The 19,077-nt window shown below is 38.3% G+C and overlaps 1 long non-coding RNA gene and 1 pseudogene across 1 annotated transcript; both read left to right on the top strand.

The window, feature by feature from the left end:
* Window positions 1-1,180: 1,180 nt before the first annotated feature.
* LOC140921406 (uncharacterized) lies at window positions 1,181-2,237 on the top strand. The gene is made up of 3 exons (XR_012164011.1): window positions 1,181-1,316; window positions 1,503-1,749; window positions 2,125-2,237. It is a non-coding gene; the product is annotated as an uncharacterized lncRNA (long non-coding RNA).
* Window positions 2,238-2,281: 44 nt separating this feature from the next.
* LOC140953684 (uncharacterized) lies at window positions 2,282-8,697 on the top strand (annotated as a pseudogene).
* The last annotated feature ends 10,380 nt before the right edge of the window (window positions 8,698-19,077 follow it).

The following is a 19,077-nucleotide window of genomic DNA, read 5'->3' on the forward strand; positions in this document are numbered from 1 at the left end:
AATCGGGGCACATTTTGTAATTTTTCTTTAGCGCCGAAGAGAAAAATTTATAAAACGTCTATGGAACATTTAAAAATACATAAATTCCCTTTCAAAAGCGTAATTGTGTTGGCAATAGAGTGCAAAAAGTACCTGAAAATTCAGCAAAAACTTCACTACCTAGGTTGCATTTCAAAACAGACCATGCTCTCCGTCGAGAAGAAAACAAGGTTGAATTCCTCGAAGGACGATTTCTTGATGAAAAGCTTCCCTTCCTCCACTAAAAGAAAGCTGAGTATTCTTTTGAACCTTCTCTTTCCATTTTTTGTCTTTTAACGGTGTATTTTTAACCTTGAAATGCAGAACTCTTGTCTTAAAACATCTGCATGGTGATCGCGCGGCAGCCATTTGTTGAAAATGGATATCTGTCACTAAGGTTTCCAAATATGGTAAAAGTGAATATTCACGAGCATTGAACACGAGTTACACGTTTCAACCCCTTATGAGTTTCTGGTCATACCCAGAGGAGTGAATGTCTTCCCACAGTGCATTGCAATCGTATTATTCGCAAGATGGCAGAGTTTTCCTCCGCACGTGGTGTTTTTTCAGTATTTTTCAGCGCGATTTTTGGCGGGTTAGACTCTTAATTTAAGGTAAGTAAAACTAAATATACATTCTTTGTCTTTTGATCGTTTCATAGGAGAAAGATTTACAGGAGTTTTTTCCCCTGAAACGGGTATTTTTTCGCATTTGAATTGTGATACCTCGATCTTTCCTCATTTACAGCCTTGGTATAGTTCTGAAAATTTGTTTGTAGTTTCTTTTCTAGTGGGATAATTTTGAAGTAAGTTCAATTTTGATGTAATTTAAAGGTTTATCTTCTTATTTTATCCAAAGTGACCCAAAGTGACCCAGGAATTAGATCGTTTTGAAGGCAGAGAAATCGGTCAATTTTGGCCGTTTCGTCGTATTGAATATCAGGAAGTGTGTCAATCCTGGTCAATCGAGAATGGCGCGGAGGGCGCAAAACTTCGGGCTCTACCAATAGTTTTACCATATTTACATATTTGGTTTCCACACCAAATAGCCTTAAAGATGCACTTTAAAATAGTTTAAAAATTTCAGTTTTCTGTAAACCAAAATTTTCATTTTCTTCGGTATAGTATGGAGGGAGGTGAAGAAGGAAACAGACTTCACTTGTTAATAGGGCACATGTTTCCACCGGTTCAACGCCGTCGAAGGAAAAGAAAAGAGCGAAGAGGTCACATTCGACGGCAATCAGAAAAACACTGTTTCAAAGAAGTGAATCATCGAATGAGCCAAGTCCAAACAGGAAGGTTAGTACATACTCTGATGCTAGCCCTTTTCTAGCCAGTTTACAATTTTGAATTCCACCTCACTGCTAGATTTATAAGACTTCTATTATTTGTTAGTGACATTCTTTCTCCTTCATCTTGAATATTCTACATTGGTTATTTAATAGGACGGATAGAAAAGATCAGTATTTTTTCTTAAATATCTAGGTATCCAAAGAGATCTCAAAGCCAAAATGTCATGTAGTCAGTCCTTTGCGAAAGTCACCTGTGAAAAAACACAAGTGGGCTTTTCAAGAGGAGAGAGCACTCGTTGAGTTTGTTGGTCTGTCAAAAATGGACCCCAAGTACAATGTCACATCAACAGAGTGGCCAGGTTTTAGAGAAAGCCACTCCTTTTGGAGTGAAGCAGCAAGACACATCCAGGAAAGCACCTTTGCCAACTTTCTTCTCTCAAGTTAGTTTGAAATTGTCCTATCTACCATAACTATTATTGTTATTGTTTGCAATTATTTATTATTATTGTTAGTCAATGAGTAACTTAAGCAAAGAGTGGTTGCATGGATCAAGTACATGTACATTTAAGAATGTGCAGGGTTGTTTGTAAAGGGATGCACTACCCCAGATCAACAACTCACAACCAATGTATTTTACCTTTATTGTGATTACTGTGTAACTGAACCTTCACCAATATTGAACAACCAAGAAAAAATGAATGTAAAGAAAATTCCTAGACAGTTTCATTTTTTTGTAATTGAAATTATGCACATTTTTAGCTGTAGTGTGGTACATATACTTAGGTAATGTATTTTTGAATGTTTACTTTTCACAGACAACAGAGTTAGAGGACGAGTGTGTACGTATCTCAAAGGGAGGTTTAGATCTTTAGAGGTAGCAGAGGAAACATATAACTTAACTCTCAGTGATGCCCTAGCTGAGGTAACAGTGGATCATCCTAAACAAAGGAGGAATAATAACACAGTGCAATAATGCAACAGCAGTCAGCGACAAACCCACAGCAGAATCCACCAGTCGTTGTCTGCCAGTGCTCCTTGCTGTCCATAAAATTGTTCCAAATTTTGCAAGACCTTCCTTGCTTAGATGCAGTAAAACTGGAGAAAATTGTAGATGCCTCTTTCCTTGAGCTTGCATTGAGAGCTGGTATAAACACAAACCCAGGAAACTTTGCTTCACTATCAGCAAAAGCCATGAAGTTACTGCAGTCTCTAGGAAAGACTAATCTTGTGTACAGATTTGCTTATGTAATTGCCACAGCACGTCCTGAATCTGATGAGTCTTTACTGCCTCTGAACCGAATGCCCTTTGGTTTGATTGAATATCAAATTGACTTCTTCTCGTCCACAAAATAATATCAGTCAGGTTAGTTTCACAACGCCAGTTGTGTTAATCTGCATTACTGTAATCTTATGTATCTGAAAAAAAATATATTGATTGACGAGATGAAATTCTCTTTGAGCAGGTTGGAAGCATCTGTATAGATTTATTTGTGATGACTTCAGTGGGGCTATAAACTTGAATCTGTGTTTGTGGGATAGACAAAATGAGCATTATATAGCCCTTCCTATCATGCTTCAGCATGTCAATTTTAATATTATTACAGGAAAAAATGAGTCAATAAATTTAATTGGGTTTGTATAGGTTTGAGAATTATTTTCTCTTTCACTGTCACATAATTTTTTTATTGTTTGTTTGTATTGCCCGATTACTTTGCCATGTGGCGTGAGACTATGTGCTCAGAGTTTCCATCACGATTCAATCGTCTTTTCTGGGGTCCCATGTGGAGTGGCTTGCCAAAGCAGCAACATGGCTTTCCATTAGCTGTTAGTATTACCACAGCTATCTTAAGACCAACCTCTGTTTTTTGATAGTTTGCGATGTTCTCATACCATTTGAACATTGCTCCATACATCTCCTGCTCCGAGTTTTTGGGTGCATTAAAAAACTTTTGCTTAAGATGAAAAAGAAAATTGAAGTTTACTATTTATGGACTGTTTTTGAAACCTAACATCCTAACTAAAAACTCTTGGTAAAACTCTTCTTCTTGTTTGTGGCCCATTTTGCCATCTTGTTGTAAAATTGGATTGACTTTTGTTTGTGTAATTTACAGGCCAGACCCAATGTGGCAGCTCCAAGAACAAGAACTCTTCAAAAGCATACAGCTTCTTCATGTGACTTCACCGACAAACCAGAGCTTCAGGTACAGTTTTTGGCCCAATGATATCATTGTAGGTACTCGTAATGGCTCTTTTTTATAGATTGTTTTAATGATTTTGGTTCTTATTCAAGGTTGCAAGTAAAGGTACCTTAATTTGAGGAAACACTATTCAAATAATAGTACAACACATTGAACTCTCATGGTTACTTACGTTAGGACAGTTGAATGTAAATGCCTGCTTTATTTCTGTTTCCACCCAGTATTGAGCATTCTTATTTAGCATTGACCCTATGAATCTCCCTAATTATGAATAAACACAAAATTTTTTTCGAAGTGGAGAAAAAAGGGTAACTTTCACTTTGACATTTTACTAAAGGTAGATGTATGTACTTTTTCTACCTTAGCTTGAGGCATTGAAGCAATTGAAGGAATCTAATCCGACAGGCTGATTCTCGATCAAAGCTGATGCATTTGATCTAAAACCTGCTCTTCAGGAGTCTGTTAAGGGTGTATGGAATGGTGACGTGGACATGCTTGATGGAAATCTGATGAAATTACGTGAGGAATATGACAGGCGACGTTTTCTGTGTAAAGCAGAAAACGTCAGGGAAGAGAGAGTTTTCCTGGAGACAGGGCTAAGAGCACTGGTCACAGCAGTGGAGTCAGATATTACGTTTCTTTACCCATAGACTTACTGCAGCTGAACAGGAATATGAAAAGAAGTTCAATGCTCCTACTACCTCTGAAGAGCTGCTGAAGACGTTGTGCTGGGAACATGTTGAATTCAACACATTGTTGCAACAAGCTCAGAGTTTTATTGGAGGGTGTGCAGAATGTTTTGATCACTAACAGAAACTTAACATGTAATGAGCTTCAACAATTTATTTGTTACTTATAGTAGTATGTCCTATTGTTGTAGGTATGAAACAATGATCTCTTGTCTCGACCCCCATGCTCCACGAGTGGAAGATGTTCATACAGCCCTGTGTAACATAGAAAAGGATTCCCTCACCTATCTAAGAAATCTGTTTGTAAAGAAATGCCAACCAGGTGCTACTCATGTGTTGTTGTTTTTACTGAGTGATGAGAGAAAAAACAGGAAGCCCTATACCATGCCCATCCATTATGTGCCATATAAAAGCATCAGGGATCAATTTGTGAGAGATCTGACAGTTAACATCAAGACAGAGATGATGCGGCTTGGTTTAAAGCCTGTTGGTAGGTATTTTTACGGAAGTACTTCCTCTTCACGAGACTTATATAATTCTATTTTTTTTTAAATTTACCATTAAAAAAGGTGCACATTTCATGATATTTTTTTTTCACAAATGGCCATTTTCCTTTTCATTATGTAATCAAAGACATCTTTCTTTACTTAATCTAGGGGAATAATTATGAATCAAACAGATGATGCCCAAAAAAATGAAAATGAAGCATTATGTCTTTGCATCCAGATTATTTATTTATTTTTATTTTGTATCGGTACAGTAACAGATGGCGAGTTCAACAGTTTGAGGACTCAAGGATCTACAAGACCTCTTCATTTGTGGCAGCTCATACATGACGCCAAAGAGAGTGTCAGCTATCAGAGAGAGCAAGTCTTGAAGGCCATGCTGGTAAAAATTGGAGGTTGGTTAACAGAGTGAATGCCACTACTACTATGTGATCATCAATAGCAAGCCACTTATTACGAGTGGGGTCAAGGATGATTAGAGTAATCCTGTGGGAAGCTCTTTTTGTGGCGAGCAAGTGCTGATTTCTTTTCTTCCCAAAATTTCATTTCCCTCATGAATTATTTAAGCACTGGTATCAAACAAGCTACATATGTCATCAAACGAAAACTTCTCAAGGTACAAATGTTTGTGGGTATTTTTAAAATGAGTAATGTCAAGAGTTCCATCAAAACGTCACATAGTTTCTAGAGATTCAAAGCTGACAGTTTCAAGCTTTGATCTTTTTCAATTTTTAACAGGTTTTAGTGTGAAACTCCTAAAACCGTGAACATCAGAAATATTTATGGCATTTTTTCTTTTTACGAGGAGAAAGCCATCTTGCTCTGATTGTGATTGGTCGCTACACAATCAACATTTCTGAAGTTTTTCAAGTGTTCACAGTTTTCTGACTCTGACAGTAAACCTTGTTCTTCATTCCAGAACTACCAAATGGGACTCCTGTTGTAGAAAAGAAAAAAAAAAAAAGACCAAGCCATCCCTGGTGAAGTTATCCAGGAACTTCATCTTCTGCAGGCAAGAGATGGACTGAGCTATGAAGATGTTATCAGTACAGTAAGAAGAAATTTAGTGTCACCAGGACATGAGCCCTTCCCTTTCAGAACAAAAGTAAGAACAGAAAGTCTCCTGGATAAGTTGAGAACGATAGTAGCCACATTTCGTTACCGCTACAGAATTGCAGAGCTGAAGAGGGAGGGTGCAGATTTTAGTATGCATGTGTATGTCCCTGAGGTGGATCCAATTACAGGTGACTTCTACCACGAACGTGAAGATCACTGTCATGTACTAAAACGTATATGGAAGCACACAAGAGAAAAAGGTCCTGAGGGCTTTAATCTGGAGGGATTTGATAAACCTGTGCTTGACCCCACAACTGGACTGACTCTTGCCGCACTGCGGGGTGAGAGGAAACAATCAGTACCGGATGCGGAACGCATGCTTTCATTTCTGGTGGCCAAATTTCTGCATGAAAATGGTTATGGAAGAGAAGGAAAGTACGTGGAGATAGTTGCAGGCTGGCATATGAGGTAGCAGATGGTCGAGGTCTGACACAGTTGGAACGTTGCAAGAGAAACTATGCAATGCTGAACATGATCCTAGACGAATGGATGCCCTGGCATGTAGAAATTTATGACTTCTCCACAATAGACATCAACAGGTATTCAATTAAAGTCAGGGATTAAAATGGGGAGGCCAAAAATTAAGCTTGGCGGTAGGAAAAGGCTGACTGCATTTCCCTAGGGCTTGGGTTCAAAGAGACCTTTGGGTCATACTTCCTGTATTTCGGATTAGGTCAAGTCTTAGGCCACACTCTCCTTCTCACATTTTTTCCTGGATCTGCTACTCAAGGTACATAATTTGTAACTTATTGTATCTAGAAAAGCCTTTAACTTTTGGCTTTGTCTGTTGTTTATTTTTATAGGCCCGTCAAGGAGCTCTGTGGTTTCTCACGCGAGACAGTTATCGCAGTGACCTCCAATATTGAAAGCATGGAGTTTAGGAGATGCCAAAATGATGGTGAAGTTGGTTATGCAGAACACCCCAGGGCTGGTACAACTGATGATGTGGAGGCTATTATTGCCTTTTTTCATAGGATTACTGGAATCGTTTTCACTTTGAACCAGTTCAAAGCTACCTGGAGACAAGTCGTCAGGTTAGTTGTGTTAGCCTTATCTGCTAATTATTAATTATGATTAATTGTAACTCACTAATAATTTTAAATTATGATATTTTCCTCTGCTTTAAATACAAAGAATTACATCATAAGGTCATAGGGAATACATGATTTACTAAAAGTGATTGCAGTGGGATTGACTTCTGTGCAGTTCTGATAAATTGATTTGTGGTCATGTACTTATTAATTGTTTGTTTTCCGGTGTTTTCATTTTCTTAGAGAATTCAGCAAACGTATGACACCTGACCTGCCTTTCTACTACTGGACTGTGAATGAAAGATACCGAGGTGATGATGATGACTTTGATTCCTTTGATGTGGGGCCAAACATCCCAGATGATCAAGAGCCTTCATGTCATCCACTGCGCTTACATCGTTTAAGTATTAATCGAAGGGAGGATGCATCAATTCTTTGTGCCGGTCGTGCTTTTCTTCCAGTACGTAACCAAACAAGCATTCGCCAGCGTATACATCGTCCAGTAGCTCAGCTTCCAGAACCAAACAGAAGGGCTCCTTAAGTTCCCTTAGGCCATTAATATTAAATAATCAAATATATTATGATACAAATTCATATCACCTTTCAATGGTATTAGGACTGGGAGTCCCACGCAGGGGAGGGGGGGGGGGGGGGGGTGGGGGGAAGAGACGAGGTCTGGGACCGAGAAACGATGTTCTCACAACTTGCAAAGCGGTCTCCCAGCGTAGTGGTCAGCGGATAACTACAGTATTTTTCCCACAGTAAATATTTTTTGACTTTTTAGAAGCAAGAAGCGAACCGGCAGAGGAAATCAGAAATGCTTAAAAAATTGAAAAAAAATCATATCATGCATCTTTGTTTTTCTTGCATATCGCATTTGCCTTTCAGCCCTGAAATGCGGGAGAAAACTAAAACGCAACCGTGCTAGGTCTTAACCAACAACAACGCGCTCGATGGATTTATTTATAGGTTACATCGTTTTTGCCGGGCAAGGATAACTTTATAATATGCAGATATAAAAAATTACTGGAGCTAGTGTCAAATTTATCGGAAGCAAGTATATTCAAGATAGCTTTATAACAATGAGCTTACTGCTCTACATATCATAACTGAATAAAAATTAACACTACATAACATTTCACTTCGTTTATTTCGATCAGTTAACACCTTGAATCCAAAGTTAAAATTCAAAACGATCCTAAAACAAATCACAACTACTACTACTAAAAGCTGTGTACCTTGAAGCGACTTTAACTTTCCTAAGGTTTGCAGCAAAACACTGCTCGATAACTAAACTCTTCGGCGGTTCTTAGCAGCTATACGGAGCTATATGTTGCATATTCCAACTCTGCAAAGGGAAATTGTTTAACAGAAAAAGAAAACCACACACTGTCTGAAAAGCGACATAATATCTGGCAATAAAATTGCGAATTACCAAAATATAATAGTGAGAAACAGTCCCGCCTTCGACTGCCATGTTTTTGTTTTTTCTCAAGACCGTTGATCTATGGTTTTGACGTAATGCGCATGATCAGTACACAAATTCGCTGGCAAGACCCTTGCTGATCGCTTTGCAAGTTGTGAGAACATCGTTTGGATTTCATTTAAGAGAATGTATGGGAAGTAGCTTCCCCCCCCCCCCCCCTGGTCCCACGATTAGTGAAGGATTTTCCTTAACTCGTGATATAGTTATAAGAAAACAAACGAAAACAAAGGCCCTTCGCAGAACGTGGTTGTGTGCCAGGCATTATTTCATGGGGTTTACTAAAAAATTATATTTAGTTTCTTAAAATACTACATATTAGTTTACTATCTATTGCTTGTGTTAAATATCATCAAAGTTATTAAACTCTCACAAGGAAAACATCTAAACTGCTGTCAATTTTTTTTGTTGTAGTCTTAGAGTGATTTTACTTGAACGGTGAAACAGATAAAAACAACTAGTACAAATCAGTTACTCATAAACGGAATTAGACAATAAATTATTGGCACAAAATAGTGCATAGTATTCTACTAACCTATTTCTCGTGTCAAGTAAAATCACTCTAGGTTTTCAGAATAGTACCATTTAGAATTAAAAGACTTCTTGATTTTCCTGCTGAGAAAGTATCAGTTAACTTTCACAAAGACTTCTGGGACCATTACTGGGGATAGGAATATTAAATCGGCCAATAGCTGATCATTGCTTCCACACTAATGATCCCAGCAGTCTTTGCAAAAGCTATTTTGGCCCAGTCCCCTTCTCTAGCCCTTCTTTTCAAGCCCTCTAGCTTTTCAACGAAATTACGCAGTAACAATTAAAGATAGTGGGTATTTGTTTTATTAATTTTCTATGAACTCATACTTTGTTTTAACACAGAAACGTTGAGCAAGATACTCACATCTTACACAAGGTTATAGAAATAAGAGAAATTGCTCAACAAAATTTTGCTACAGTTTAGTATATGAACAATCCGCTACCAATGCCCCCTGTGTATAGTGGGACTCGGATAAGCCCTTTTTTGCATCATCAGGATTCTCACAGCTTTAAATTTGAGACAATATTAGTGGTTCTGACACGTTGATAAAAAATACTGGATACAGTGCCCCTTATTTGATGCCATATCAGGATCTCTCCAGAAAAAAAAAAAAAAAAAAAAAAAAATTGTTCTCGGCCAGAGCTGTGTTCTTTCGGCCAATTGAGAAAGTAATGTCACATATCAAAAGCTTTCTCAAGAAATAAAAAAAACTTTTTCCAGTAGTTAAAAAAAAAGAAACTACTGTTCTATTGTATTACGCTGCAGCCAGCCAAAGCTTCTAATCAGTGGCGTGAGCAAAAAGGGTCAAAAACGAGAATGGGGGCTAATAAATCACATAACTCCAACACTTGTCTTAAAAGGTTAAGAAAATGAATTGCTGGTAAGAATTGAGAAATTAATGTCACATATCAATAGGAGAATTATGTCTGTTGTTGGGGTCATCCTTTCCCCACTGTCCAAGTTTCAGTTTGTTTACTCCTGCAGCAAATCTAAAGTCAGAGACAGCTGGATATCAAATTCTTCGTAAATGTGACAGTTCCAAGGAAATAACTTGATGATGAAACAGTGCCCTCTTTAATTTGGGAATTTTTTTCACCCCACAATATCCTATGATAAACCAGTGTCCATTGAAAAGCACTTCAAATTTGAGTGCATTACAGTCAGAAATATTGTCGGGTTCATGTTCCACTCTCATTTCAACCTTCTGTCTTTTAGCCCGCATTTCAAAACACTTCTGCAGACCTTCCTGGTAACGGTCCTCCCAATTCGATCCTACCACTGGAAAATATTCAATGACCTCTTCTTCAACAGTTACTTTCGTAAATGTAGCATTTCCGTCATGCAGATCATCATCACTTTCACTGTCTGTCTTTTTCTAAGTTGTCCTCGCACGCCAACAAGTCTCGAAGAGGGTCATTGAGTTCCTCTACTTCGTCCACACTTTCGCCATCGGCGGCAGGATTCATCTCAACAACACAGGATCGATGGCCTTCAAAAAAACAATTGGATCTGACAACGCTTCCTAAATCCAACGGAGGCAATGTCTCGTTAACTTCCTCATCATTTGTGATTGCTTTTCGACCAACAACTGCAGCTGTTGGGGCTGGAACAACTTCAAAATCCCAAAGAATTGCACCCTCGTAGTACGGGCCATCGTCCTCTCTAGGATCTATAAACTAAAAAAAAAAATAGGAAAACTGTGAGCCTCACTTAAGCTTAAATAAGCTGTTGTAATCTAGCTAGCTATAATGACAATTCGCAACCCTTGTGATTCAAGTGCAGGGACAAAAGAAAATATACGGCAAAATTCTTTCAAGTAATGTATGGTACATATAACTCACCTTCATGTCACAGGTAGTGATTAAAGAAACCAAAACCGGGCTTCTGACTGTTAGTTTATCGACCAAACGGTAGCGGGTATTCGCGACTGGGATTAGAGCGACCCTTCTTTCTGCCATTTTATCTATAAAACTCACATGAGCATGCCGACAAGTTAGGTCCACACAACTCAGATCAAGAGGGCGAACAGGGTAGTCGTCTTTGGAAAGACAATGGACGTAAAGCAGTGGTGAATTGGTCAAGGATTTTGAAGACTCTCCAGCAACCGAAACAAAGGACGCCATTTTGACTTGTCCAGTGCAAGCGTCCGAACCGAATGATGACGTCACCAAAATTTTGATATATTAGTTTGAAACGCAATTCATTTTGGGAAGACGTTCACTCCTCCTCTGAGTCATACCTGACGTCGCGCTCGCAGTTTGTTCGGGTCAATGACCATTGGTCAACACAGCACTTTCTAGAACGCAGTGTACCCCAGGGATCTGTTCTGGGACCACTTCTTTATCTCCTCTATTTATCACCCATTGCTGATATCATAAAGTTCCACAAATTACAGTATCATTTATACGCTGATGATACCCAGCTGTATATATCGTTTAGAACTGACTGTAGCTATGATCTCTCTTTGGCTAAGCGTCGTGTCGAGTGTGTGTAAACGACATTGATTGTTGGATGGTAAACAATGGTCTTAAACTCAACCAGGAAAATCTGAACTTGTTCTCATCAGCTCAAAATTTCGCTGCAGGCCTTCTCTAGAGTTTTTCCAAGTGGTTGATGAGAAAATCCAAACCAAACCTTCCGCCCGAAATCTGGGGTTGATTATAGATCAGTGTATCGATTTAACAGACCAAGTTAACAAAATCTGCGTTTCCTGTCAGTATCATTTAAGGAACATAGCTAAGATCAGGAAGTACTTAAGTGAAGATACCTCTCAAATTTTAGTACATGCTTTTATTAGCTCTAAACTCGATAACTGTAACTCTTTGTTATATGGTCTTTCTAAACACCTGTAGAACAGGTTAAGACTGATACAAAACACTGCTGCACGCATTGTTACATTATCTAAGCGGTTTGACCATATCACTCCTATCCTGTTCAAACTTCATTGGTTGCCGCTGGGTTATCGCATACATTTTAAAATACAACAACAACAATCAAGCTTTATTTACCGTATCACTTCATTAAAAATGCTCTTCCAGTGAGCCGTTTACATAACAAAATTCTCAGAGAAACTACATTAATGCTAAAATATATCTATATGTTAAGAAAATCCATCCTATAATTAATTACACAAAAATCGATCAACCTTAAAGGTACTTTATATAACTAAAATAAATTTTATCTCAACTCCCTCAAGGCAATCCCTGGTTCAAGACAAAAACAAGGCAGACTTGAAAGAGTTGAGTTTTATCTCGTCTTTAAGCACATTTTCTAGGCCATTCCACATGACTGCCCCCTATAGCTAAAAGCCCGGTTAACAGCTTCAGTACTGGGCCTTGGTACAAAAATGTTGTTCGAGGCACCTCGCACGTTGTAGGAATGAACCCCAGAGGTTGGTTTAAACATATTCTTTAAACCCTTAGGGTAAAGGTTATTTAGAGATTGAAAAACACTTATTGCGAGCTGTTTAGACCGTCTTTGCTCAAGTGTATCCCATCTCAAGTCTTGGAGGATATCGCAGATCTTGTATTATAATCACTAAATGTTATAATTCTCCCAGCCCTATTTTGCAATCCCTGGAGTCTGTCACACAGGCCTTTTCCCATATATCCCCAGACTTCGGAGCAATAATCAAAATAAGGAGCGACTAAAGCATCATATATTTTCAGTAGGGTTTGGCGAGGCACCAGGGAACGAATACGCTTTAAGGCCCCTATACCTGCAGATACCTTTTTACAGATGGTATATACATGGGATTGCCACCCCAATGCCTCGTCAACCTCTATTCCCAGATATCTATAATTAGTCACCCGAGTCAATTGTTGACTATTAACAGTAACGTTTAGGTCACCATTTAAATGCCTTAGTCGGTAGTGGCTTCCAACTATCATATATTTTGTCTTTTTGACATTTAATATGAGTTTATTGGATTTCTGCCACTTTTGAACCTCATCCAAGTCTTGGTTTAACTTTTCTTCAAGAGTTGCGGGGTCATAAGCGGAAAGGGTAAGCGAGGTGTCATTAACATACATGAGTGCAGATGATGACAGCTCGCATTCTTATAGGTCATTTGTATAAGTGAGAAACAACAAGGGTCCAAGTACAGAACCTTGTGGGACCCCACAACTAACAGGAAGGTAGTCTGATAGAGTGCCATTTACATAAGTACACTGAAAGCGATTTCATAGGTATGATTTGAACCAACGAACTGCATGCGGCTCAAGACCATAAAGCTGCAGTTTCTTTTAACAATATGCTGTGGTCAACCGTATCAAAGGCTTTCTTAAGATCCAGAAAGAGTACACTGTTAATTAGGCCATCATCAGTATTTAAGTACCAGTTGTTAGTAGCTTCAAGCAAGGCAGTCAAAGGAAAATGCATCGGTCTTAAAACATGCTGAGAAACTGTCAGCAAATTACTAAGAGTTAGGTACTCATAAAGTTGTTTGAAAATAACCTTTTCGATTATTTTACTGACAACTGGTAGAAAAGATATAGGTCTATAGTTGTTAGGATCAGACTTAATATCCTCCTTATATAAAGGTAATACTTTGGAAATTTTGCACTAGTCTGGAAAATACCCACACCTAATGGATAGGTTAATTATATGGGTGAGAGAAGGCACGATTTCAGGACAAGCTTCTTTTAAAAGCCTTGCAGAAATACCATCTAGGCCCGTAGCCTTGTCGACTCGAAGGGAACTCACTAAACGGTAAACAACACCGCAGTGAGCCTCGTTCAGGGTAAAACTAGAATCTCATGGCGTAATGCAGTCCTCGAAACAAACACTAGTTTGGGGAATATTATCGGCTAACCTGTGCCCAATTTGAGTAAAGTGATAATTAAGAGCATTAGAGATTACTAATGGGGTAGTACTTGAATTATCTCCAACATATATTCTATTTATCTCAGTTGTTGGTAAAGTAGTTATAGTAGTTAGTTTTTGCTTTCCTGATATTAGCATTTACATCCTTTCGAGCAATCTTATACTCGGTCCAATGAGAATCTGAATTATTGATAATTGCAGCCCTTTTCAGTTTGTCCCTCTCAAACATCAACCTTTTTATCTCTGGTGTTAGCCAGGGAGCACAATTATTTCTTACTTTCCTTTTACGTTTCTGGTGCATGGAAGTCACATATTTCTAAAAACAGACGTGACCAAATTTCCCAGGCACGATTTGGATTACCTTCCAGATGAACTTGAATGAATTAGCATCAAAATCCTAAATTGTCGCGACTCCACAATCTTTGGTTTCCCTTTGGGAAAACAACATTTTCTAACTCCATAGATAAGAGAATGGTCACTTATTACGATGTGACAGACACCAGAATGTTTAAAAATTTCCTTGACCACGTACTCACAATAAAAGATTTAGCCTTGGGTTTGATTACCTTAATGCCAATCCACTCGAGGCTTTCGCACTCGAGATAAAATAAACGTTCATAACTGATAGTATTCCGGATAAAAGGGCGACACCCCCTCCGTCTCTGTTTCTATCATTTCTTCTCCAGGACATAACCTGGTACTGTAACTTCGCCACAAGAGATAGTATCATCGGGACGAGTTTTTGTTAACCGCACGACATACAATACATTTCGAATTCATATAAATCCGCAATCCGCGATATGGCCGGGGATACTAGTAATGCCAAGGGCAGCTAACTTAAAACCCCTATTTCTGGATACATGATTCACTTAACAGATCAGCATTTAAGGGAGACGAGCCGTATGTGAGATGACCCTCTAAATCTAACTTGCCGACGAGGTCCAAATTATCTTTTGCTTGTGTTTTCCTGCTTTGATCTTTGCTTTCAATGCCTGGCTTATAAAATTCGAGGCTAGAATAATAATAGAGAATGTCCAAAAACATAGAAACATATGTTGTGATTTAAACGATTTGTCAGCACAGCCGATCGACGGAATATGCCTATTTTCTCAGTATGACTGTTTCCAATGCACGATGAAACGTCTTAATGCAAAGCCGCAATAACACAATAATTCATTAAATGTATTAAGTATTTTAAACTTTCTGTGACTTTTGTCACAATAAAACGTCATTAAGGAAAGGAGACCCTTTAAGCCGAACGCATTAATAGTACATGTAGGTGATCGAACCTGTTTACAGCGCTTGATCCGATCGAGTCGTCTTCGCTGTGTATCCAAAACTGAAATCACATAATGGCTTTTGTCACGCATTCTTATATCTGGAATCGTTACGCGGCGTAAACATTTTTCCTAGCATGACTAAAATTGAAAGGCAGGAAATTATCTTATTAATAGAGTATTCTATTACATTTATTGTTGTTTTCGTTGACAAGTTACAAAATCAAGAATCATGCATGCATAAGTGCCCAGTGCATGAACAATAGTAGCTTTTTAGTTTTCCAGGAACAGGCTCCTGTCCATTCAGGTTAGCATTTATAAAACAATTGGTTGTCGTTATGAGCTTTCTCTTTGTTTTGTTTTATGTTTGTCGTTTAAGTTTGCATTTCTTATTATTTTTAATATATTTCATATTTCTGGTAGCCCATAGTATTAAACCGACGAGTACCTGTTTTCAGCTCTTATCAAGCTCCCCGACTCAGGGTGGGGCTGGGGATAGGGGTGGTGGAGTGTGCTTGCTGGCAGGAGGCCCACTAGACTGTTCACAGACCTCAATTTTCCAGTGCAATAGTCGGGATCAAGCACATTCTCTAACATGTGGCCATCTTGGATTCTAATGTACCGGGTTTAGCCTGGGGATGACTATGAAATCTAGAAGGAAGGCCGCACATCTGGACGATTTTACGGAAAGATAAAGGACAGTGAACAGCCTAGTGGCCCGTAAGAAAACACCACCCTTGCTATTATTCTAGAACAAATACCGTATCTTTGAAATTAGGTTACCCTGCATTTATAACTGGCATGGTGGTTTACCTCATTTGGCGCTATCGATTTCGACAGTCACTCTATTCTTTCCTTTTCTGGTTTGACTAATATCTTGTACACTAGCTAATGATCACTAGTAGTTTTAGCCAGGGCTAAAAGCTCAGCTCTCGTTAATATACTCAAAGTTGTACCCAGAAAAAAAAAATTGCGTAATGCTAACCGGTGACGGCAACAAGAAATGCAAAAAAAAGAAAAGGTGTGTGTGTGTGTGTGTGTGTATGGGGGGGGGGAGGGAGTTTAAGAGCGAACAAAAACTTTGCACCTGCAGCACATTTTTTCTGTGCATTTCTTTGCCATTGTTTTCCACGACTTCAACGTACGTGAAACTTCCTAGTTGCACGTTTTATGGAGGAAAAGTCGTATATGTTCCTAGTACGTGCCAGTTTTTTTTTGTTTTTTTTTACTGCCGCTCATTTTAACCTTGCTGGCCGCTAGCATTTGTCATTTTCTCATCGCAGCATTGAATTTTTCATGTTTTTTCTTCCGCAATGAACTTCGTCTCCTTTCCTTTCTTTCTTTTTTTTTGTTGTTGTTGTTTTTTGCTTTGTTTTGTCTTCCCTCTAGCTCTTTCTCTGTTATCGGCGTCAGTGTAGTGGTCGCACCGTACGCACGGTCATTTTCTCGCATCTACAGGTTACCTTTTTTTCTTTCGCGCGCGCGAGAGCTTCGCTAATACTCATTCTCTATTACGAAAAGTGGTTCTTATTGATAGCGCCATATTTTCAAATTCTTGTACCGCTTTTGCCGAAATGCACATATTAAGCTGGCGATTTTCCTGAAGGGCAGTGAATTCACAGTGAGCCAGCGGAAGAAAAATGAGTAATAATAGGTACAAACTGACCGAGATAAAGTCGTTTTCCTTCCTTTTCGCGTCTTTTCACTACGTCAAGGGCACTCTACAGCCATTTCAGTTATCTTTTAAATGATTTTGTTAGAAAATATTGCGACAAAAATCGTTAATTTGTACTTTTGAGCCACTCGGCTTTGGTAAACATTCCTTGGCGATCTGCGTTGCGAGCTTTCTGTCCCACAAAGGGCACCTCTCCAGTCAAAAATGGTATACAAAAGGGTAATGGGTTGGACGATCAGGGCGAAGTCTGCCAGTATAACACTTTGTTGTATACCCCGCCCCCTCTGATAGGGCGGAAAGCTAAGTTCGCTAATTAATCTACTGATTAATCTAATTAAGTTTAAAGGGAGTCGTTCAGCATTCTTCAAACCGGCAAAAAAAAAACAAAAAAAAAACATACTTATTTCATTTTTCTATTAACTTTTATTTTAAATTGCTTATTTAACCCACATCTCTGTCCGATATTCTTTAACAAGGGGCTTTGTTTAGAGAAAACGTATTAACGCATCTTAGCAACCGTTGCCATGGAAACAAGGATCACTTCGCAAAATGTTTTAAAATAAAAGAGCTTTTAAAGTTACATGACTTACCAAAGTTTCATCGTGGAACAATGTTTAGTCTTTAACACATGATTTTTCAAAGGTTTTAATTGGTACCAATAGGAAAATAGGGTCTAGAGGCAATTATGACAACTTTCATGACTCGTTACAAGACAATGGAATGGTTTGATTTGCAAATTTGAAAGACAATCTTCTACAAACCTTTCTCTAGAATTAGTAAATATCAGTTGTAAGCACATTCTAAGTACATCGACAATGTATATTTGTCACAGAAGTCAAAACATCCGTTATTATTGACCTTAGACCGCATGGACAGCGCTTCCTTATAAACCGTTACCATGACAACGCAAAAAAAGCACAAAATACATCTGAGATTGTAGCTCTTATCGATTAACACGCGTCGGCCAAATATTAACCTATTTTCCTGATTAAGTAAAAAGATATGATTCAAAGTTTTGCACCTATACGAATGCTAAAATTTGATGCTTTAAAATACCCCTTACCCCCCTCAGAAACCACAGCGTACCAAGTCACTGACCCCACAATTTGTAGATCCGAATGTCGAATAAATATGAATAGGATTAAAATTAACCTGGTATCAACTTCCAGCTATTAAATTTAATGTCAGCACATTAAAGTTCGTCGGTGAGCGTTGAACACCAAATTTAATGTTAACAAAAGAAAGAAGTTACTTGATCAAAGTGTTGATTTTTATTTTTCTTTGAATCAAGAGTTTTCCATGCACAACTTAAAGGTACCCTCAACTAATCCCCTATTATTCTTCATTGGCGTCCATGCATATTGTTTTATTCTGAATCAATCTCATCTGGAAATCAAGCCGCTTCTTCGCCAGTCCTTCTCACCGTAGTTATAAACAGCCGCATCGCTAAAACAAAGCAAAGAAGAGTAAGAGGACTTTATGCGGAAAATGTCAAATTGACTACACTTTAAGGTCAAAAGATTAGAAAACACTAAAGGAAACCAATTTTAAATCAGTTCCTGCTTGCCCCTACCAGCAAGCATACACTGCTAAGGAGCAACCATTCTAATGTTATAGTGATGGCTTTTGAATCACGCCATTTAAACCGATGTGATTCTGTCTTTCCATTTTTGTCGGTCTTATATCAACTATCAATATGTCGGCGTAGTTGTAAGAAAAAATTGTCCATTCAACAAACACTTTTTCAATACGTACCGTTAGCTAGTATGTACTGTAGCCAGATTTTCTGAAACATAACCAAGACAATAGTATCGTAAACGGAAAGTTTATATTTCACTTTTATTTCCAAGAAAAACCACTCCTTCATAATAAGGCCTAAGAAATATCACTTGAATAGCTTTTTTTTATCGTTTATTATGTTTCAAACAAGGTAATTTTTTGTTTACTTTAAGTTTTGGTTGTAAAATCGGTATGAAATTTTTCATAATAAAAGGGAGCATCGCCGAAACATATATCTAAGACATGGTTGAGTCTAATAAGGTAAACCACTGCTACGAGTGTGTCCTTACTATCGATAAACAGTTATCCGGCTAAAGGCAGCAGTATAGCCACGCCAACTTAATGTTTTTCATGTAAACTCTTCGCACTGTTTTCCATGCAAATGTAGGAAAATACAGACATATATTTTACACGAACTAGCATCACTAACACATATAACTAAGTAATACACAATGATGATTCCAACCAAGAAACCCCTGCTTGGAGTTTGACCCTACAATCAAAAACGGGTAACCCGGCAAGGCCAGTCACGTCACTCTTCTAGCTGAGCCAACTTTCTGTTTCTCATCCAAACTGTTGGCCAAGTTTGCTATAAAAATGAAGCTTTTCATCTCTAAGGAGAGCTAAGCCAGGTGGGTGACCGTTTTACACAGGC

Source organism: Porites lutea, chromosome 12 (genome assembly GCF_958299795.1).
Source record: "Porites lutea chromosome 12, jaPorLute2.1, whole genome shotgun sequence".
NCBI lineage: Eukaryota > Metazoa > Cnidaria > Anthozoa > Scleractinia > Poritidae > Porites > Porites lutea.